Source organism: Ambystoma mexicanum, chromosome 11 (assembly GCF_040938575.1).
Source record: "Ambystoma mexicanum isolate Mex_15411 chromosome 11, UKY_AmexF1_1, whole genome shotgun sequence".
Taxonomy (NCBI): Eukaryota; Metazoa; Chordata; class Amphibia; order Caudata; family Ambystomatidae; genus Ambystoma; species Ambystoma mexicanum.
Window position 1 is genome coordinate 684,656,844 of NC_090934.1, and position 23,256 is coordinate 684,680,099.

Sequence of the window (23,256 nt, forward strand, 5' to 3'; positions counted from 1 at the left end):
CCCAGAGACCATCGGGAAGGCAGGCAGAAGACCAGAAGCACTGGAAAGAAAACCTGTTAGCAATACTGAAAACGATTCTGCCCAATTCAGAACCCTGGAACAAAAAAGGGAAGAGCAGGACAAGAAAGAGATGGAAACATGTAAGCAACAGGGAAATCCCCGTCCAAATCAAAAAACTATATCAAAGCCAAGGAGCAAATTTAAGTAAAGAAAAGGAAAGTGTCCCCCTTACCATCCCCGAGGAAATCTATTTTATTCAAAGGATGCTACCTCAAATTAGAAACCACAACTAACGGCCCTAGAAGGGGGGTGCTAAACAGGAGCTATGTGATGGAGCTCTGCAATCAAACTGCAGCCTTACGCACGATATCAACTGATGATATAAAAATATTTGAATTCCCAAGGGAACAGAGGATGGACCAAGTCATACTACATCTGACTTCTTACAAGGCCAAGCAGAAGTTATTAGCGGCTAGTGACATCCTAAAAAAAAGGGCTTTTGACTCGAGGATCTGGGTGATGACTTTAAGAAAAATAAACCAAAAACAACAATGAAAGAAAGAAAAGAATCCAAAGAGGAGATTTCAGTACATAACAAAGAAAATGCTACATGGAAAAATCGCATAAAAAACAGATCTGTCGAGGAGTTGGCCCTAAAAAAGGACGAAAAAGAAAAAAGAAAAGATGAAGAAAAAAACCAAAAAGAAAACTTGTCAATAACAAAAAAAAGTGACGAGACATTGAAAACCCTGAGATTTACGGTGGACAACTCAGAGAATCCCAAGAGGATGAAAAGTAGCTGAAATAAAGCAGGAAATAAAGTTAACGATTGGTCATGGATGGCGAGCAACGTGAACTCTAAGAAGAAACAATAAAGTGAGGAGGGTAAACAGAGACCCGTCCATTGTGCCTCATGGAACACTAGAGGATTTAAACACCTGCTTTCAAAAGACAGCGGCTTCTTAGCCAAATATGACCTCCTCTCGATTCAGGAATCCTGGTTGCGTGAACCTCCAGTGTGTGAGGGCTATGGAGTCTATATCAACCCGGCCAGAAAAGGCCCTAAGGGAAGACCATTTGGAGGCCTTATGATACTAAAGAAAATGGAAAGCCCTTTAAAAGTGCTAGAACATTACACGCCAAATCCATACGTGCAAATACTGAAAATAAGATTCAAAGTGGAAGAAAGGGAAGTGCCGGAAAAAATGATTCCGATTAATACCTACTGGAGTGAAAACATGCCTAGGCCAATGACCTATCTAAAATCAATCATGGACACCATTGATAAATCCATGACGGAGGAAAAAGATCAGCGGATACTATTAAATGGGGATCTAAACATCAAATTGCTAGAAAAGGAGGGTAAAATCAAAGAAATAGAACAACTATTAGGAAAAGAAAAAACATGGATGAAGGAAATGAGAATCCGTGATATGAGAATGCTGAATGGCCAGACGAGAGGAGATCTAATTGGTGCCAACACATGGCACAGTGGTAAATCGGGAGCGTGTCTAGACTATTGCTTTGTAGGAGGGAACACGTTAGCTGGGATAAACTCATTCAAAATAATTAAACAAGCGACTAGCGACCACTGTCTGTTGGCAATAGAACTCGTCTGGGAAATGAGACCAACCAAAGGAGGCGAAAGAACGATGCAGACAGAGGTCTCATGGGGAAGAAATCGATTGAGGATAAAAAGTCAGGTGATCCCAAAACTGGTGCAAGAATACAAAGATGCCACAATAGACGATGAAGAGGTGGTTGAGTACAAATGGTTGTTGGAAGCTTTTGTGGTCAAGCATGATTCAACCAAAACTAAGCAAATAAAAAAAAAAACATGCATATGACGAGCTTGTAGTTGGTAGATGAAAACAATATAGAGCAGATCTCATATGTATAAAAAAGGACAACAGTAGAGAGAGAGATGAACGCCTGAGAAAGTGTCGGCAAACATATAAAAACTGGCTGCGCTCAACCCGCTACTTGAGATTACAAAGAGATGCTGAACAAATGATAGCCGCAATATCCACAAATAATTCAAGATGTATGTGGGACCTACTTAACAACAGGGACCTCAATCAATCGGCAATAGGTGTCAACCAAGTCTCAGAAGAAAATTGGTTTCAGCACTACACTGCATTATATGCAGGGAAAAACGAGGAAAATGTCACCAAGGTGAACATATGCCAGGCCTATTTTTGGCGAAAGATCTTGCGCCTTCCGAATTCGTAACCGCTAGAGCTCCTAAGAACCAAGCTAAGGCTACAATCTGTGGCCTCAATTGCGCTATGGAAATCCTTATCCCTTTATAGAAAGTGTATCCTTGACAATCCGGCTCAGCCTTTTGAAATTTTAGTACAGACGGAGGTACCAAATGAAGACACGATGTTCCTCAACTGGATAAAAAGATGCAAAGCAAGCTTCGAACAGGCAAATGTCTCGGAAGATACCCTGAAGTACAACCCAGATAAAGCCAAAAGAATTATTCGGGAAAAGGACTGGGATGAAACACAGGAGAAAAGACTGAAAAGAAACCTGTGTTATAATATTATCTGGGAAAAAAAAGGCTTAAATCGACTTCCCCTTACCTGATGAAATTCCCATCTAACCACTAGAGAGACTTGCTGATGCGATGCAGACTTAACATATGGCACTGCAGAGAGGTAAAATGGATAAGAAGGATCATTGAAAAAACAAAAGCTTACTGCAGGTTCTGTAAGAATAAAGACCAACTAGAATCTGTCAGGCATGTGATGCTAGTCTGCCTGAACTTGGAATCGAAATGACAGGCCTATATGGGCAGTTATATTAGTAACATCACCGAGGAGACGGAAGAAGAATACTGGGAGCGGCTGCTGACGGTTGAAAGGGTCGGTAGAACCTTAGACGCATTAAAATTTGACGAATCCCTAAAATTGGACCATGAGGAAGTCAGTCCTGGACTGTGAGTCAACTCCAGCAGGCCGATTAGATTGAACAAACTAATATCAGCAAATTTTAACCTATTTTGAAGAACATTGGAGATGCCCATTCTATGATGATGAATTTGAAAATGGAGGAATATTAAAGGTTTAAATTTGACTAACTAATAAAACACACACACAAAAAAATAAAGTAGCCATTTTACTTCATGTTTCTGTGCATAACTCGATTTTGGTGGATTATGTGCAGCATTTCAACTTTTCGATTCTTGGTTGGGGAAGAAGTCTGCATGAGACTGGCACACCTTGCTTTCTCAGGTTGCTTTCATTGATTGCTTGTATAAACTGCTAGATGGTGCTCCTTCCCCAGCTCTTTATGGCATAGACCAAAAGCGCTGCCATACAGGTCCTTATTTTTCAGAAGGATCACTGCTCTTCAAACGCAGACATTTGCCCAGTTAACAAAACGTCCCTAAAACTCTTCTCACCTGTTGTTTTTTATTGTCACATTACTCAAAGGAGTACATTGAAGAACTTGGGCAGGTTTCCATCGGGATCCCTACCATCCCAACAAAGATGTTTTCCCCCCCAAGGTCCCTGAAATCTGGTCCTCCTTTCTGCCACTCATTCTTTTCAAGTGCACCAACACAGTGTTTGCCCCCTTTGCATCCAATACCACTGTGTCTAAGGTGACGCCATTAAATAGTGTGCATGTGAAAATGCCATCTCAAGTTAATAACCACATGCATTTTTTGAGCTCTTACTCTTTCATTTGCTTACTTTAAGTGGGTATCCAGCTGCGTTGGTTTTTATGACCCAGAATTGTTAGTTAGGACATCTATGCTGGCTCTCATAACAAAAGAGTTGTGAAGGTATGGACCAGTTGTATAAATGGTCAAATGTTGCCGTGTACCGTTGCTTGCCCAGTGCTGAGCTGCGACTCTGCCGTAACTTTGCCCTTTTCTTAATTCACTTATCAGGCATAAGGAAAAGGGTCTCTTTGCATTGCGGTGTACGTGGGTCACCTTATTAATATTCTGGAGGGACATTTGCAGGGCACTGGTGTTGAGAATGCAAAAGCACGTAGTGTCTGCCAGTGGTGTAGCCAGGGTTTCTAGCCTAGTCCTATCTGCATATCAGTGACGGCACCCGTGACGAAAGGAGACAGCATTTCTTTATGTGTGTGCTTTCTTTGTTATGTTCCCGTCGACCATCTGAAAGTTGAAACCATTCTAGGCCATTGAATATTTTTAACTAGTTAAAAGACACAATTCAACCAAATGCCTACTTCTTGTGCACTAGAAAACTAAGTAAAGTGTGAGCACAAACAATATTCGTAGAGATGTACGATTGTACTTTCAAGACAATCAGATTAAGAAACTGTGTGATAAGAGCACCAGGCTTTAGCCATTGAAAAGGGCATGCAGCTTGTTGTGGTAAAACAATTGAAGTTCTACAAAAAAGGAAAGTGGTTTACTTTGGGATTCAGTTTGTTGTTTTAGCTGCATATTAGATTGCTTTATGGGCTGTGTTAGGGCTTCGAAATCAGTTGCACCTATTGCATTGTGAATGACTCAAGCATCCATACTCACTAAAAAGAATTGACACAGGCAAAGGTGTAACATCCACTGCATCATATTGAGTACCAGTAGCTTCATAAAATTATAAATAGTGCATTTTAATATTAACCAACTAAACAGTATTCATTTAATTAACTGTTTAATAATAGAAGAAATAGTTGTCCCATGCAGAATTCAAGCATGTGCATGTTCTTCCCTCTGGCACAGAACAGTAAAATGCATGAAACATAGCTGCTAAATATGAACATTCATAAGCCTACTAAAGGTATAAATGCTAAAAAAAATTTAAAAAAACATGATCCCCTTTTCTCACCCAACATCTTTCCTTTATCACACTCCTGTTTCTTTAAAATAACCCAAAACAGAGATCTCAAATCATGACCTACAAGTCCTGCTATTTGTATCTGATGCCATTTTGCATTCATGTACATGCTAGAATGTGATTTGAAGTAAACCCCAAAACCCAAACTAGTTTATTTTACAACTGACATGGTACAACTTGCGATCAATGTAAACTACCTCACGTATGCCTGTACTTTCAGACTGAAATCCCATACTGCATGTAGTCGTTCTTTGACACATACAAGAATTTGGTGTTTTGCAGAAACGCATATTGGTAAATGTGCCATTAAAGATGTTAGTTAACTCCCTTCCTTAAGGGTGGCTGGTCAAACCATACTGCTTAGGTCAGAGTCGGGAATATCACAGATATTACTGGGCTTTATTTGTGTTTGTTTTAGCAATGTGGTCTTTCTACAGAAGCTCCCAGTGATTTCCTTCAAGGCTTAGGTTTCCAGGTGGGAAACAGCTCTGAATATGGATATGAGGCTTCCATGCATACTTGACCTGGGTAGCATGAACATCCAACATCCTGCAGTCAGAGGAGGGAAATAGTTTGTAACAAGATTTTACTACTAAGCCCATTCTCCATTTGCATACATGTAAGTAACAGAAATTGATTAAATGATTGTATCTAATGAAGTAAACCAAACTGCAACATAGCTGTGCTTTAGATGGGGCTTTGGTGGTTTGTTTCTCACCTGTCCTATCTTCTATTCCCTGTGAGTTTGTGTCCGATCCTTTTAAGCCAGGGCCATCTTAACGTATCTTGGGACACAGACAACTTTGGGTCCCCCCAAACATATACAATTAAACCTATGGCTTGGTATGTTCCCTTAGTAATGCTTATAATAACTATGGGAACTACCTCAAAGTCCCCTGAACCGGTCATCCATGCTGGAATGGGAATGATAAATGGTTGCAATGCAAGGGCAACTTTAGCAGTCCATAATTATGGTACTTGTGGTCTAGCATAGGTACAGGCCACATTTAAACATTAAGAGCCACAGAAAGGTATAGAGGATGTAGTATAGATGCAGGACACGGATCAGTAGCCGTATGCCAAATGTTCATGTAGCGTAGCATAGGTGGGGGAACTTAGATGAGCATCCTAACAGATTGTACAACTGCTGAAGCATGGATGAAGGAGAAAGATTGGAAGCAATGAGAAATGTGCACATACCACAATATAGAGAGACATAGAGGGAAGATGCAGATCGGAAGTTATCCGATTGTTGCATGTACCCAGATATAGACTGAGATTATAAGAGCACTTGTTCAATTTATATGTAATTCAGGATTTGTTCCTAATATTTAAATGTCAAGTTGGGTCAAGTAAAACACACAGTATACAGTTACTGTTCATGTGCCTGTTCAAGTTCTAGCCAACACAGGTTTTGACCTTTTCAGTCTTACAGGACATCTATAAACTCAGCTTGAAAGAATAATACTTGATCTGACTGATCATTAAACACAAACATTGATTGACATGAGTATTGATTAACAAAGCCATTCAATAGGCTAGAATTAGTATCCTATAGATGATCTCTATGAGTAAACTGGACAAATGAAAATTATAAGCGGGAATCCATGATTGTGAATGGAAACGTTGAATATTTGCTATCCAGTACTAGTTTTGAGGAATCCATGAATGCTAATGGAATATGATGAGTGCCTTAAATTGAATATCAGCAATGAAAAAGACTGAGAAGGTCAAAACATGTGTCAGCTAGAACGTTAACAGGCACACAAACCACAAATGTATATTGTGTATATTTCTCGACCCAACTTCATATTTAAATATTATCAATTATTATATATATATTATATATATATATATATATTTATATTATCCTGAATTACATATAAATTGGAATAGCGCAATTATTCAGGTTGACTCAATTGTTCTTTGCTTAATTTGGGTATAGGTGCAGGGCAATACCCATGTCAACCAGATTTGCAGCTACTGACACTTACTTTGTAGAGGAAAAAACTTAACCTGAGTGCATTCAAACCCTGTTTTGCCCCTCCACTGTATCACTGAGATTATAAGAGGCCAAGCTTTAATTGGTGTAGTCATGAGTGTGGCAAGAGACAAATTGTGGTATGTAACATATCAATGGTCACTGTTATTCAGGGACGTCATTTCACCAAAATTCCTGGGGTAGCTCAAGTGACATCACACGACCTGTGATCTCTGATGACATCACAGGAAGTGATATAATTTGACCCCACCCCGAAGTGACATCACGGGAAGGGATGGAACACGACCTTTCACCCCTTGACAAAACATGAAGTGGCATCGCATAGCATTGTTCCTTAGTACACTACAAAAAATATGGTTACGATATCACTATAATGTGATATACGTTTCATACAAGAATGGATCACCATATGTAGTGTTAATAGCGTGTATAGGCCCATGTTACCAAATTACTGTGAATGCGAGCAGACGTCCAAGGCCAAATGATAATGATGCGTTTATTATATAGCACTTACGCTTAAGCGCTTTATATAGAACAGATATACATACAATATCGCCCAACCTGTGTTGGTACCCATTTAGCGACCTGAGAATAATGAAAGGCTGAGTTGAGGTGTTTAAGAACAGACTCAATCAGTGAATCGCCCGCTGAAGTGTGACTGAAACAAACCTTTAATGAGTCTGGCATTTATTGTATAGAATTCCAGAAAGACACATTGGGCCTCATTAGGAGTGTGGTGGCCGCGGAATGAACGGTGCCGGTAAGGGACCGGCACCGTTCATTCCGGGCTGCCACATTACAAGGTCTGCAGCGGGTCCCGCTCTGGATGCCTACCCAGACCAGACGTGCAGAGTGGGACCCGTTAGCAGTCCAGGATGATAACAACAGGCCAGTCATTAACGTGCCCGTTGTTCGCATCCTCCCCATTCCCATTGTGCCCTATGTGGGCTCAAATGGGAATGTGGATGTACCGGGTCCTGGTCCCGCAAAAGGGAATTACTGGGCCCTCCAAGGTTGGAATGGCCCTGTAAATTCCCTTTTGCGGGACCTGGACCCAAGTTTGGGGGTAGCCATGCCGCTAAAAACGGCATGGCTACCTCCAAACTCGTAATGAGGCCCATTATTTGTTATTCCTATTCTTTCTTATTTAGGGTCAGTGCTCAAAGTGTTACACTTTTGGAACCCCGTGTTTTTTTAAGAGGCCTTAGCAAGACAGCCAGCCACTCCAGAAACAAAGAGCCACCACAGCCTAAGAGCTTACATTTAAAAAAAAAAAAGATTTTTTTTTTTCAGGAGTAACAAGGAAGACCACAGGGATAGCAAGGGATACTCCTGGTGACCCCCAAATGACGTGCCTGCTGTTCTTATATATAACTCGACACTATAGCCATTTAAATCAGGAGTGTTGATTTTTGGAGAGGACGGACCATTTTGAAATATTATGGACTGGCAATTTTGACAGGCCAGGCACTATGAGATTGAAGGATTTCAGACTTTGTCCCCAGTTTGCAATTTAACTTTTAACCACATTTTCCAATTGTTGTCAAATTGCAAGGTACACATTATTTGTTTGTCTGACTTTTATGAACTAAAAATACTTTTTTGTAGACCAGACTTGGAAAGTACACAAATCACAAGATAAACCAATATAATGATATTGTTTTTAAACTCTGTGCAAAAGGAGAATAAATAATTTTAGCTTTATTGTCACCATATTAAATGGAAGCACTACAAATATTAGAATGCTATGTGACATGAAACTAAAAGGTCGCCTCTGGATTGTCTACTGTATTCTAAAGTTTTAAACGCACTCAGCACAAGAACATTTGTGATAAATGTACCTGCTTGTAGTCATTGTTTATCTTGCGGATTGTTAACGTTCATTAGCAACAAACAGAAGTATATTTTTCTGATTATTCACAACTACTGGGTGAATAAGCCGAAAAATCTACTTCTGTTTGTTTATAAATTGGATTTGTCTTGAGAAGAAGCTGAACTTCTCACTGTGGTGTGTCCTTCACCTAAGGAAGATTGATTGATGCTTTTCTGCATATTTGACACGTAATTAAGCTGTCTTTTGTTGTTGAGTTATCTAATATTTCTTTAGTTATGTTTTGGAATATGTGTCCTAGCTCCCTTTCTGCTTGTTTCTTTTCAATAGTGTGCTTTTAATTATTTCAGTATACATACTTTTGCATTTCAAATACAATTTTTGAAATGAGTGCCATTCGATTGATTTATTGACATGACTTTTTTGATTGCCTGAACTAACACATTTTTGTGAATATAAGTTGTAAAATGATTTGTTGAATTATTCCCACTGGGAAGAACCTTTTTTGTAATATATCCCAATCGTTTGTATGCATTTCAAGTGGTGCCAATGCTGATTTTCAAGCCCTTCTGGGATATCTAGATCCCCCTGGCTTTCTCGGTGTGGATGCCTGCAAGTGTGTTGTCAGGGTATACAAGGTCAGGTGTAGAATAGGGGTATGCATTACTCTACTGTAAGATGTAGCCAATAAAATACTTACCTGATGTACCTATCAGTGGCCCTAGGATATCTTCATTACTATACCTTTTTTATGTATGTTTCTTATGAACTTGATAATTTTGAGTTCCTTTGGACTATCGTTTGGATTTAGCCTGCTACATTACAAACGCCAAACAGTAATGAAGGACTGGTGACACCTGACTTTACATAATAGCTGAGCTCCAACATGTTGTATTACGTTGTATAAAGAGTTTGTGTTATCCCAGTGCACTGAATAACACTGAAGATAATGCAGATGGGAAACCTTTTTCTTTTTCTACATGTATAGTTTCTCTGATCGTAAGTGGTGAACAAACTACCAGTATCACAGAGAACATTATTTGGCACATGCAAATAGTTATTGACCTGGTCTCAGGCAATCAGAATGTTGCGAGCGCAGTCAATAACTACTGATATTGACAGCAATCTGAACAGTCTGACTTCAAAATCACACAGCGAAACAATAATACACTTTCCAGGCAAGATGTCTTTCAACCAAGACACTTCCTCTCTAAGAGCAGCATTTTTCCCACTTCAACATCCAGTTTAGCACATCAACGAGAAAGCTAAAACATGGGAAAATGCTTTCAATTTCTTATAGCAAAACTGTTTACTTTTGCACGACCCCTAATCCATGCTCATGTTAAACCCACTCTGTTTTTAACCATGTTTACAATTGAAATGCTTAACGTATGACGGCAAGCTTGTTATTTGAATACTACAAAATAAAACCACATTTAATTTACTTACTCAGTTTGACGATTTACTTTTCTATTTTTAAACAAACACATTTTACTTCAGAATCAAAGCTCCAAAACATGATTTGCTACTACCATTATCTACTAATAGCCTTGTCGACCTCAATAGGGGCCATTATGGTAATGACCCTTCCCACAATTTATTGCACTTGGTTTTGCCTCGGGCTATAACTTGGTGCCAGGTCATTCTCCCGTGGTAATGCGCCCGCCTTCGGTCTATAATAACACACCTTTGTGTGCAACGTAGTAGAGGCATGGCGCATGGGCAGTACTTTGTGCGACGTTGTTGAGAATCTGAGCAGGTTCCGTACATTCGGTCACAGGGTTTAGTCTGATTGCTGATAATTGTATTTTTTACAAAGGAGACTCGTGCAATACAAAGCTACAAAAATGCCTGTGCACTAAAAATCTTTTTTCATATTAGGGCGCTCGCCCCCAAAACAAAAGAAATCCATAGTTCTCCATAGATGTTGTATTGAGGCCGATGGTATACCTTTCCACAAACTGATCCGAAGTCACATTTTAGTAATAAGGCCACATCTCATAATGTCAACGCATTTAACTAGGTATGACGTGTGAAAAGTTGCCAGAAGGTTCCTATTTAGGCTTTTTTTTACTAGGGAGGGAAATTATTGCTCTGGGGAATGTCGCCTCAAACAAGGTGTATGTAATTAACCTTTCAGCATGGTGTTGCCTTCTGTTGTTTCAAATCCTGGACAGATACAGTTAACTTGTGACCTTTTTATATTTCCCTTGCCCTCCCTCCCCCTGAGTCTCACAGGTATAGCAGCCCAGGGAATCGAAAGTCAGCGCCACAGTGTCCCTAATTTGGCACATTCATCAATTAATCTGAAAGGAGCATGGAAGTGTTGACAGGACATGCTACCTAATTAGTCGCCAATGACCCGTGCAGGCCTCAGAGCAAAGCCTGCTATGTGTTGTTTCAAGGTAGCAGCAGTACAAGCCCTCTCGAGAGCAGTTTAAAGCACACACATGACAGTATAATAGTGGACGTTGGGTGGTTGCCTGTTGTTCAGTTGCTTGAAGGATTTCTTTGTAACAAAATAATTAAACTGTACTAAGTGTTGTCTCGTACAAAGTCATTCTTTAGTATGTTGAGCAAAGCTCAGAAATTTTACAAAACGTTACATAAATACTGCTTACAAGGTCCAAAGAAGCCCTTCACTACCGGCAATGTATAGCAATGAGGAAGGACACCCTAAAAAGTGTAACTCAGTGAAGTTCATAATTCGCATTCAGAGAAGAGTAATGTAACATAAGATAAACAGCACATACAACTCTATATTGAGCTCCAGGAGACCATGCCAATGGTAAAAGTGTGCGGTATAAGACAACATAAAAACATAGCATATGGGATGACTTTTTGAAGTTCCAAAATTAGCCCTTCACTGTGGGCAGACTATAGTGGTAAATTGGATACCTTAAAAGTGATATTTGGTGAAATTCAAATTTGCATTAAAAGCTGAGTAGCTAATGCTATGCCTTAATTAATATCAATTTGGCACATGTGAATGCCTTGTGCTACCTAACCGCTTTTGAAAGAAAAAGTAATCCTAATTAGGAACCCTGCGTCCCCTGCACACTATTAACTGGCCGAAGCCTAAAGTAGTCTTAATCAGGCACAGTCTAATATCAGAATCCCCATCATAAACAGGGTAAACTGAATAGCCTGTCCTGTACTTATAGAGCATTAAAGGGTATTTATTCAATGGTTTGTTGTCACCTTATAACATAGCGTACATTTTGAATATAAAAAATATGTCATTTGATCACTTAGAATTGTAAAAACAATATAAATCTATATTTGTTATGAATGGCCCAAGCGTTTCGAGTAAGAATCACTGCTCATCAGTGTTCGGATAAGAAAATTGAGCCTCAATCATGGTTCTAGATTAGAATTTTTTTTTGGCATAAGCGCTCTTGCATTCTGACGACTAGGCAATTCTGAGTATTATGTATGAAATTGGAAACCTCAGAAACTAGATGCTACAGAGTTCTGTAGAGTATAATCTTGAGCTAGGAGCCCAGAGTCTCTGATATTAAACGGGTCTATAATTATAAGTTTAGGAAAGTGCACATGGCTATCTGATAGCATTGCTTGGATGGGGGTAAACATCGAATCATCCCTCTTTAGATTTGACTTAACTCTGGGTTCCACTGCAATTCTCCAATAGGATGAATCTCACTTTATTGCCACGAGATTGATTAATCCCAGAAGTATGACCAACATTCAGCTCATACGAAGGGAATACAGTAAGGAACGGAAACTAGAATCTAGCATATCAAGGTGCTCAGGATGTTATTTCAGTCCCTTTAGAGCTAGGTCTCCACACTTTATGTTGGCAAGAGCTACTTGTAGTTAATGGTGACTAAGCGGTAGCTACTGGGGTGTTGTGTAGGAGTATGAAAATTAGTACCAAGTTTTTTTTGTGCAGTTTATTTGCTCTGTATATACAAAAGGAATAAAGTATGCATTTACCAGGATATTAATAACTACATAAACATTTTATTTTTTATTAGTAGATGTCTCCTAAAAATGGTCAACTCAAAATGTAGGAAATCAATCAAGACCTTCAATGTGAAGGCTGACACTGCATGCAATCCACCATTGCTCAGTAATCTGGTGTGTAGCTTCATACAAAAATAGCACTCAGATGCTGTCCGATAGGATTAAAGCTTTGATTTCAAGATGTTCATGTCTGAAAATGGCAGATGTGCAGAGATAGGCGATCACATTGGCTGATAGTGCAGATATGCTCCTTGCCGTAGTGTTTGCACATAACTGCACACCCGACATGGCAGGCATACACTAAGGAAATCTTTTTTAAATCTCTTACAACAGACCCAGCCACGGGAGTCACTGTGGCCTTCACAATTGCACCATCTGTAAAAGTACATTTGGTTTCCATCAAATAATAAGCAACTTTGAAGGATATCTCTGTAATAGCATTTGCATTGCAGAGTTTAGTTGACCTACTTTTTAGGATCGCAGACCGCTTACTTCGGGAAAGATATTTGCATCATTTGTGTGTATTATTGCAAAATGCCTATCAATGTTACTCTTGAGCCCCCCACAACCCTCCACTGTAACGTGGACACCGTAGATTAAAGATACACATTTTCTTTTTACACTGGAATGTGGGGTGCACTTAAAGGCCCACTCACCTGAACAGCAGCTTTTAAACACTGCAACCAAAAACGGCCCAGGCTTTTGCTTTCCCTTTCACATGAACAGCAGCCCTTTAAACACTGCAACCAACAACGGTCTGGGTTTTTCTTTTGTGCTTATGTAAAATTAAAGAACCATGTGGAAGGGGACCTACCCATCATTATCAATGGACAAGCAGCAATGTAAATTCACCCAAGGAGGAGGAATCAAAGAATCCTGTGACCTGCAAGACAGGATTTTTCAACATTAAAAGCAAACACGGCCTGCACATGTGTTTCAAATAAAAACAGCTTTAAAAAAGCCACAATGGAAAAAGATATCACTGCTCAAACAGAAAATGTCAGGGAAACATGATGTGGTGGGTGACAAAAGCAAATGTATATTAGGTTTCACCCACAAAACTCCTGTAACCGGTGAAGAGACATTACTTCAGGAAAAACTGGTTCTGGCTGAAGCTGGAACTTCACAATGAAAAGCTCCACTTCCAGCTGGATATCACACCTCTCCTCTAAACAATCCCGCATTATAATGTGATGCTGCAGAGGGCGTCGAAAATCCTGATTCTGCAGACATGATGGCAGGAGCCCAGAGATTTCAAAGAAGGCAATCCTTGGCTAAAGCATGACGAAAAGATGCAGGTTCTTGTTGCACCCACTTCAAAGAGTAAATTGCCAATTTCAAAGAGACTCATAAAAACCCTCTGGTCACAAGCTGACCCAGGGGAACAGATGGCTGTGGGGGATGAAGCGGCCAGCCCATTTGCTGACATACACACTCATCATTCATATAAAAGACTATTTCATTCGTAGGCGTTTTGCACAGCCATCAGACTAAGGATTTATTTCCATTTCATGCCATTTGTCATGTGATTTCCAGGCGGTTTTAAGGATATAAATTGCATTTACCTGGGACTCTGGGAACTGTAATGGCCGGTTTCTGGCTGATCTGAACATGTGACAATTATGAGATTTGATGAAAAGGTGGAAATTGAAATTAGGAATATGCCTGATGACTTACATTTTCATAACGGTTGTAAATTTTATGAAAATAACAAAAATGTGCCACATGGCCATGCTACAACGTACGGATATGGCAATCGGCTTATCTAATTCCCCATGATTAACGAAAACCGGATATATGTTTCATATGGCAGTGGCTAGTACAATTATGAAGTTATAATACATAACTAGATTTTTCCCAAAAGTTGTAAGGGGAACAAAAGGAGGATGACAAATGGAGAAGACAGATGATGCTCTCCTCTCCAGAAACAATCCCGACAGCGGGTGGAGAGAGGGATAGTAACTGTCCAATCCGAGCAGCAGGGATAATAACAGGGTACTTCAGTAATTTCTGCTATATAAGGGGAACTGTACTAGGACTCAGGACACACAAAAACCGGGGAGACAGGAGAAATGGTACGGAGAGAAGGCTGCCAAACCTTACCATCTTTGAAAGTTCAGTGACCAGACCCCTTGCCCCATCTGTTCAGAGTGTCGCGATCCAGCTGGCTTTCCTGAATCATAAACCAAGGCTTGCTATGTAAGTAGCATATAACCCCAGCCCTAAATTGCATAAACCCTTCATTTTTGTAGTAGTACATGCAATATCCCAATTGAAAACCCAAATTGCCAGTGTAATTCAATCATCTCCCCATAGAAGAATCTATTGTTTGCCTGTGTATGTTGGCATATCTCCTTTGAAACACCTCTCAGTTGTCTGTGTAAATCCCTAGTATTATTTTAAGTAAATCAATTAATTCCCCCATTGAAATTCACGGATCAAGATCATTGCAATTCGAAAATCAACAATCTTGTTCCTAGTGTTTTTATTTCATTGTTATAGTCATTAAAGTGTTGCCCCAAAAGAATGATTCCCACTGTGAGCTGAAAACCGAATTTGTCTGTGTATTGGGTGCGTCACTAAACCAATTCCTATTTGCATCTGTCAGTTTAAACCCCAACTTGTTTCATTAGTGTGAGAAATCTCTTTTGCCTAGAAATCTACCTGTTATGTGCCTCTGTCCATGTCAGTGAAAACCGATTTTCCTATTGTAAGCAAAACCCCTTTTCTGAGCTGCTTGTCATTGTTAGCGCCAGTGTAAACGAATTTCCATTTACCATTGTATTTTCCCTTTTGCATTTGCTTTCTCCCAAAACCGATTTTCCCGCTTAATTTCTATTTTGCCCTGGTGCTCTGATTAGTATTCTCTATAAAGATTTGCCTATCTAAGTGTAAGCAATATGCATTTTCTTCTATTCTGTCCCCTAGCAGTTGTGAGAAATAATCAAAATCCCATTCTTCCATTTTGCTCCAAAAACTGGTTTTCCTTTCCTTTACTGGCTTCACCACAAATCCGATTTTCCCCCTATATTCCTACTCCTTGTCACTGCCTTCCATTCAAAGGAATCCAGTTTAATTGATGTTTGGGGGGGGGGGTGTTGCAGGGGAGAGTGCTTAACTGTTAGTGCTATCACTTTGTGGTATACTGTTCTTTTTCTGTTTTGGCATTAAAAATGTGAATTAACTAATAGGATATCTTAACCTAGTTGTTTTGTAGAGATTATTGCATTTTGTGTTGCCTCAATTTTGGTGGCTGCTGTATTTTGATAATACTCCTTTCAATAATAAATTAATAAATATAATATTGATACACACCAGCCTGGTTCCTAGTCCATTGTGACAAAGGGTGTTTCTGAGGTTGGGTGTGAGACGGGTTGGAGGCCTACTCGAAAAGAATCCATAGTATATTCAAAATAAAAAGCGTTTTATTGTGTGCCACATTCATTGTAAGGGAAGGAGTTTCCTAGCTGGCGTGTGCCGTGTAATAAGCCGTGACGGGAAGAAACAAAATTTTTTCCCACTCTGGATGGTAATGGTACACCTTTTTGCCTTTTATTGGATGGCGCACCTGCATCTGCATCCAGGATTTCAACAAGGATAGTTAATTTGTCTCTTTTGGTGCTGCATGTGCAAAAACAATGTGACGAGTATTTTAATCAATGTGTTGAACATTTTTGAAAAAGTTATGCATATATCATTTTCTGCTTTGTCAAAAAATATAATTCACTGCCAGTTTAACATATCCCCAGTTCATATACATTGCTTTCATGCCAGGCCACAGAATTCAGCCAAGGAAAAGTAAGCCATAGCCTAATTTGTTGACCATACTTAAATGTTTTTATGGCAAAACAATTGGCAAAATTGAAAAAATGTAAATGTGGAAGTCATGAGATCAAGTTGTATGGAAAACAAAGTGTAAATTACAGGGCTAAAATAACATTTAGTTTTATAGTGAGGACTTGAAACCTGCACAAACTCTATAACAACCCAACCAGACAATATATAACAAAGAGAGGATGGTTGTAGCAACGGGAGACATATTCATAATGGGTAGCGACCTGCCACCTCTCTACCCTTTATGAAAAAGTAATCAGTATCACAGGATCGCTACCTCTCTCTGTACAAATCATACAAGTCATTCTGGTGCATGACCAGTGGGCCACGCCTGGCTTTTTTCATGTGTTAGAGACTTACATGTACATTGCATGGTGATTTGTCCGATTTCTTTGCTAAAAACAGAGCTCATAAATGACACCATTTCAACCCAGTATTGAAAGGCTGGAAATCCCGTGCCAGAATTGGAGCATATGTGGACAGGTTCCCCACAGATCTCTGTAGATCTCCCGGCGTGTGCACATGCACATAGCCAAAGGGGATCAACCCTATTCATTGTTCTCCCATGCCCTGCTTCTCCTCATTGCTCCCTCCCTGTATCCACCACCCTGTTTAGTACAGTGCTCTGTTACTTAGTAACTAAGTTTAAGCTATATAATATATATATATATACACCACTGCCCCCTTTTCTGACCCAATTACTTCATTCATACTCTTGTTTGGTAAAACAGACTGAAACAGAGCTACCTGCCCCCTGGCCCTATTGCTATCAGAGTGGGCCGACCTTGCCTCCTCCCTCTTGACCTCTTCTTCCAAACTCCTCCTCCTTGGTGACTTCAATATCCACCTCGACTCCCTTGAATCAGCCACCTCACAGTTCCATGTCCTCTGTGACTCCCCCACTCACTATTCTTCTTTGTGGTCCAACCCACTCCGCCGGACACACTTTGGATACCCTCATCTCTGGTGACATCCCTATCTCTAACCCGGTCACCCCTCACCCTCTCCTGGTCTGACCACTCTCTCCAAGCTCTTGGGGCCCCTTAGCCCTCTATCTGAGCCACCCCCATCACTGCCAACCTCCTTTGCCGCCATTCGACCGATGAAGCGAGTGTCAGTCTGCTTCTAACTCCGGGGAGACAGGAGAAGGAGGACAGAGAGAAGGCTACTGAACCTTACCATCTTTGAGAGTGCAGTGACCAGGCCCCTTGCCTTATCTGTTCAGAGTGTCCTGAGATCCAGCTGGCTTTCCTGAATCTACTCGCACTTGCTAATCTGCACCTCTCCATCTCTAATACCCTCGACATCCCTGACCCTGACATGAGGATCCACCTAAAACCTGCCTCCAAGTGCAACTGCTGTTATGACTCCGATCTAGCATCTCTGAAACGTAAGTGCAAAGTTGCTGAACGGAAGTCACAGACCTTGGGTTCATCTTCTGACAAACGGGCCTGTCACCAGTTCATAATTTCTCTGCAAGGAAGTTGCCAATCCAACTGCAGTCTCTACCTCTCTGCTTCCGTCCCAGGCTCTCTGCACCGCTTTTGCCTCCCATTTCATATCTAAAACTCAGGACATCCTGTCCTCTCTCTCCTCCACCCCCATCGCCACTCGCTCCCGTGCCTCCCATGGCTCCCCTCTTTCAACCCCCACACTCTCCTTCCTCCTGCCCATAGCACCGGATGAGGTCTCTAAAGTTGTCCGCTCTATGAAGGTCTCCTCCAAGCAGGTGCTCCCCTCCTCTTCTACAACCATTAAAGACAACATCTCCTCTCTCGCCCCAGCTCGACTTCTGTAACCACTCCTTCGCCGCTGACTCTTTCCCTCTATCCCATAATCACTCCCTTGTGCAACCTCTCTTAAAAGAAAAAGCCACATAATGAACCTTCCTGCCTTGCTAACTATAGCCCTATATCCACTACCCTCTTCCTGTGTAAACTCTTGGAGAAGCTGGTCCACCCCCAATTGACCCTCCACACTGAACTTATTGGTTGGCTCCATGACCATCAATCTGGATTCCGGGCATCCAGAGGCACGGAAACTGTGCTCTTGAACACCCGTGAAGACATGCTTGCCAATCTTGACTCTAACTCTTCTGCTATAGTCATTCTCCTTAATCCCTTCTCTCCCTTTGACACAGTCAACCATTCTATCCTCATAAAATGACTCGTTGATAGCCTCAGCATCATGGACCGGGCACTGGAATGGCTGACCCCTTTCCTCACTAACCGCCCTTCCCAGTTGCAAGTGGGCCCTTTCTCCTCCACTACCACACCCTCTACCTGCGTTGTCCCCCAGGGCTCTATCCTATCGCTGTGGCTCTTCAATATCTGTCTCGCCTCTTTTGCACACCTGATCTCCTCCTTCTCTCCTCATTTCCAATGTTATGCTGATGACACACAGCTTTCCTTCAAACTTCCCTCTACTACCTCCTCTTCCCCCTCGCTCATGCCGGATTGACCGCCATCCAGGCATTGTGTGTGGCTAATGATCTCCTGTTTTGATGCCAGTAAAACAGAGATCCTTCTGATTGGGACACCCATGCCCTGTTTCCCTCCTACCTTTGGGAGTGCATTAATAAAGAAGTAGCAGTAGCGAAACTCAAAGTTCTGTGGAAAGACGTGGAACTTTGCATAGAAAAGAAGGAGCATTTGAAAGGGTTGCCTGTGTAGTGCAGTTTATTTTCTGTTCCCTTAAGGCAGAAGAGAAGACCAAAAAAGACATGGGGCCTCATTACGACCCTGGCGGAATTCCAAAAACGAAGGCGGAAATGAAATACCGCCATCGAATACCGCTCGTTGCGATCATGACCCATCACCGTAAAGTACGATGCCATTAGCGACACCGTAGTGAACGCCAACGCTAACTGCTCCAAGCACGCGCACGCGCGCCTTGCAAAACCGTAATTTCCGCCATGGCGCAACGGTACGCAAATTCTGACCCTAGCGGACATGTACTCAACGCCATCAAGCATGGCGGAAAGTACCTTTCCGCCATGGTGAGAATTACGGCATCGCGAACCAACCGTACATGGCCCTACTGAGTGCCTGTACTCCACTCCCTGCCCACATTGCACAACTCCTCGTAGGCAAACGCGGCCAGTACAGTACCACACAACTCCACTCAGAAGCCGGAACCCAATGCAGATCATCTCACAATACATCGCGCTACAAATCGGAATATGCAACATCACTAGTAAAGAATAAGGCCACACGGTCAATATCTGAACATAATTTTAATGCACATCCAAATCACCAAGCCCATACAGCTATTCACAAACTAACTCCCAAATGATTTCCATCACTGTGGGCTGCATCCGCAATGAATGACCAGCTTCTACTTGTGTGACGCCCTGTTCCTTCATGGTACACAGGGCCTACATTTACGACCAAAAAGGCAACACGGAAGCGCCTAGAACCGCAGGGCAGTCCCATGAAGTAGGCACTAGTCCAGCTGAAAGGTACATATGTTGCTCCTAGCCACTAGTACTGCGTAAGGGCATGTGGCCCATTGGCGATCGTCCCATAAGATCGTAATGGTGCTCCACTGATTAACTCGAAGCTGCAGGTGTCGAGTGAAAAAGCCATCTGCAGGAGTGGCGTACAGATGGCAGCGGCAAAAGGGGAGGAGATACCTGTCACCCAAAAGAAAAAAATAATAGCATGGGCATCCGAACTTCATATGAATTACTCAGTTCATTCAACACACTAAATATGCAACCATATGCATGCTAGCACACTCAAAAGGATTAATGTCACCAAAAAATCACTTGCGAATCATAACAACATAAATCGAGCTCAATACACTATTACTAACGAGTGTATGTGTGCATGCGTCTGTCAAAACAGAATCCATTAGATGTGATTAGTAACGTGCACAGACACAAGTGTTTGAAGGCGCGTCGAGACAGGGAGGGTTCAACAAGGGCAGACAGATGATGGACCCACTATGGCAGCTTTGCATCACATAGCGCAGGGGAAGGGGATAGATATCAAAAAGCCATGCACATGACAAACTCTCAATTAAATCATCTGTCCATGCATCCATTCATCATTCCCTCATCCCGGAATAGAAACGCCTGAATATTTACTCACATTACATTTGAAATTTCCATTGAGTCTGTGCGGAATGCAGTCTGCAAAATCCACTGTGCTCCTGCCCGGTTCACTAGTGTAGTGAAGTAACATGTATTTGGGGACGTCCTGCCTCATCGTCCACTACGCTATTGCGCATCCCATTCAATTCACATCAATCATTGCATTCTCGTCATGGGCCCTGTCCCAAGGACATTCAACAATAGAACGTTACATTTCCAGTCAGACCTGTGGGCGTCTCCTCGCCGCTAGTTGAAAAGCAAAAGTGCTGTCCTTCGAATTCCTCATTTGCAACATCACGTCGAAAAGGCATCTGTGAACGCTTGGATTCACAAATACATCTATGTAGTGCGGCTGTGTGTGAAAATGGCAACTGGCTTCAATCACTAATGGGACTCCCCGCCCGTCGGTGAACGTCGGTACAGTGCTGCATGAGGGTCCACCGTTGATCGAGTACTACATTCCACTGACCCTTCACAAGTTTGTCCGCGACTGCAAAAATAGTATGTGAAACAATGGGACCATAGCAGAATCAACATATTAACCAATATTTCACTGCCATCGGGATCACATACATGATTGTAATTGCAAGATGCCATGCGTCAAATAGCAGCGTTGTGTGCGGGACGTGCTCGCCCAAAAGTAATTGCAGCTGGCACAGGTGAAATGAATCACCACAGGTGGAGGCTATACAGCCTGAAAACACATAAATTGCATACCCAAACCCCTCCCACAACCACACCCACTCCCAAATGCTACCGACAGGACTAGCGATGTTGGGCCTGGGGGACCTGATAGCACTGCAAGTACTCCAACTTCAAGAAGAAGACGAACACCAACGACTGCAACAACCGGCCGCACAGAGGAGACGCAGGAGGAGGAGGAGGAGGGCAAGGCAGGGGCAGCAAGGCCCACCAGCACAGCCACTACCACCACGCAGGCAGCCCGCAATCCCACGCCTCCGTGCCAATCCGTTCAACCTCACTGCTGAGCAGATCCACACCCTCTACCGTTTGGACCGGGACACCATAACCGCCATTGTCGACATGACACACGCTGACCTTGTCAGCATGATAGATAGCCCAACCGCCATTCTACCCCTACTGAAGGTGGTGTCTGTACTCCACTTCCTGGCCACAGGCACCTACCAGCACACAGTCGGACAGTTGCATGGCATTTCACAGCCACTATTGTCACGGACACTATTCCAAGTGCTTGATGCCCTCCTGAAGCACGCAGACGACTACATCTGTTTACCACGCTCGGAGCAGGAGCTCACAAACGCAAAAGTGGGATTCCATGCACTTGGCGGCATACCGGGTTGCATTGGTGCCATCGACTGCACCCATGTGGAATTGGTTGTCCCACATGCCATGGAGGTCCAGTACCGCAACCGGAAACAATATCATTCTATCAATGTACAAATGGTGTGTGACTCCAACAGGATCTTTACACATTGTTGTGCCCGATTTCCAGGATGAACCCATGACTCTATGGTCTTGAGGAACTCTACAGTACCACGCTACATGGAGCGACACGCAGGGCACCGATCCTGGCTACTCGGTGAGTCTCATTTAATGCATGTGAATGTGGGGTAGGTGATGCGTCAATGACGTGGCAGGAAGGGGGGGGGTGCGTACGTAGCAATGTTATTCCACAAACATCCTTCTTTGTCCACATACAGGTGATGCCGGGTATCCACTGAAGAGATGGCTCCTTACACCAATCCGGAACCCACAGAACCAGCATGAGGAGGACTACAACCATGCCCACTCACGTACCCGTGTAGTCATAGAACAGGCATTCGGCCTACTGAAGGCTCGTTTCCGCTGCCTCAGCAGGTCTGGCGGGGCACTCCTGTACCGCCATGAGAAGGTTGCAAAGATGGTCATGGCATGTGTAATGCTACACAACATGTGCGTACGTAGAAATGTGGCCATGCCCCCTGACGCAGAACTGCAAGCACCTGAAGATGGTCATGATGAGGGTGGGGATGTGGCAGCAACTCAAGGAGTCCGCGAGGCACAGGAGGCCCGTGAGATTCGTCAGAATATCATAGATGCATGCTTCTAGTACTCACGCCTGGTGGCTGTTACATGGACACGGGACTTGTGGCACTGTGTGTGTCGGGAACATGCACAATGTGGCCTGTACGCCAAGAAAGGCCTTGTACACAAAGATCAATGTCCACACATCTCATTGGATTAATGTGTATATATGTATTGCAAATGTGAAATGGTATTACACACCCAATCGACCCGCCACCCGGAAGAACCCTACACACCCCCTCCACCCTCCTACCTCCCCCCAGAACACCAGTGTCCAGAGATGCTCATTGTCATTGGTCAGACGCTATTGCAAGCCCCCTCTCCGGGTATCAGGGGCACCCCTGCCTGTGGAGCGCAGGTTCCTCCCAGATCTGCGTTGGGGGCTGCCCTGGACGGAACTTGCAACGGATGCTGTCTCTGCCTGCTCACGTCCATGCATGTCCCTAAGGGTTTGTGAGAGCTCAGTGAGCACACGGCGCACAGCGGCAAGTTCAACACATACATCTTTGGACGTCGCATGCAGTTCCCCCTCAGGCTCTCGGTGCTTCTCTCCATTTGTCCCCTCAGGCTCTCGGTGCTTCTCTCCATTTGTCCCCTCAGGCTCTCGGTGCTTCCCTCAATTTGTGCCTTTAGTGTC

General features: G+C 42.6%; 1 protein-coding gene across 3 annotated transcripts in view; it reads left to right on the top strand.

Moving 5' to 3' along the window:
• The window catches only part of DNAJC24 (DnaJ heat shock protein family (Hsp40) member C24), a 507,623-nt gene that overhangs the window by 202,565 nt on the left and 281,802 nt on the right, over positions 1-23,256 (top strand). The window lies entirely within an intron of this gene.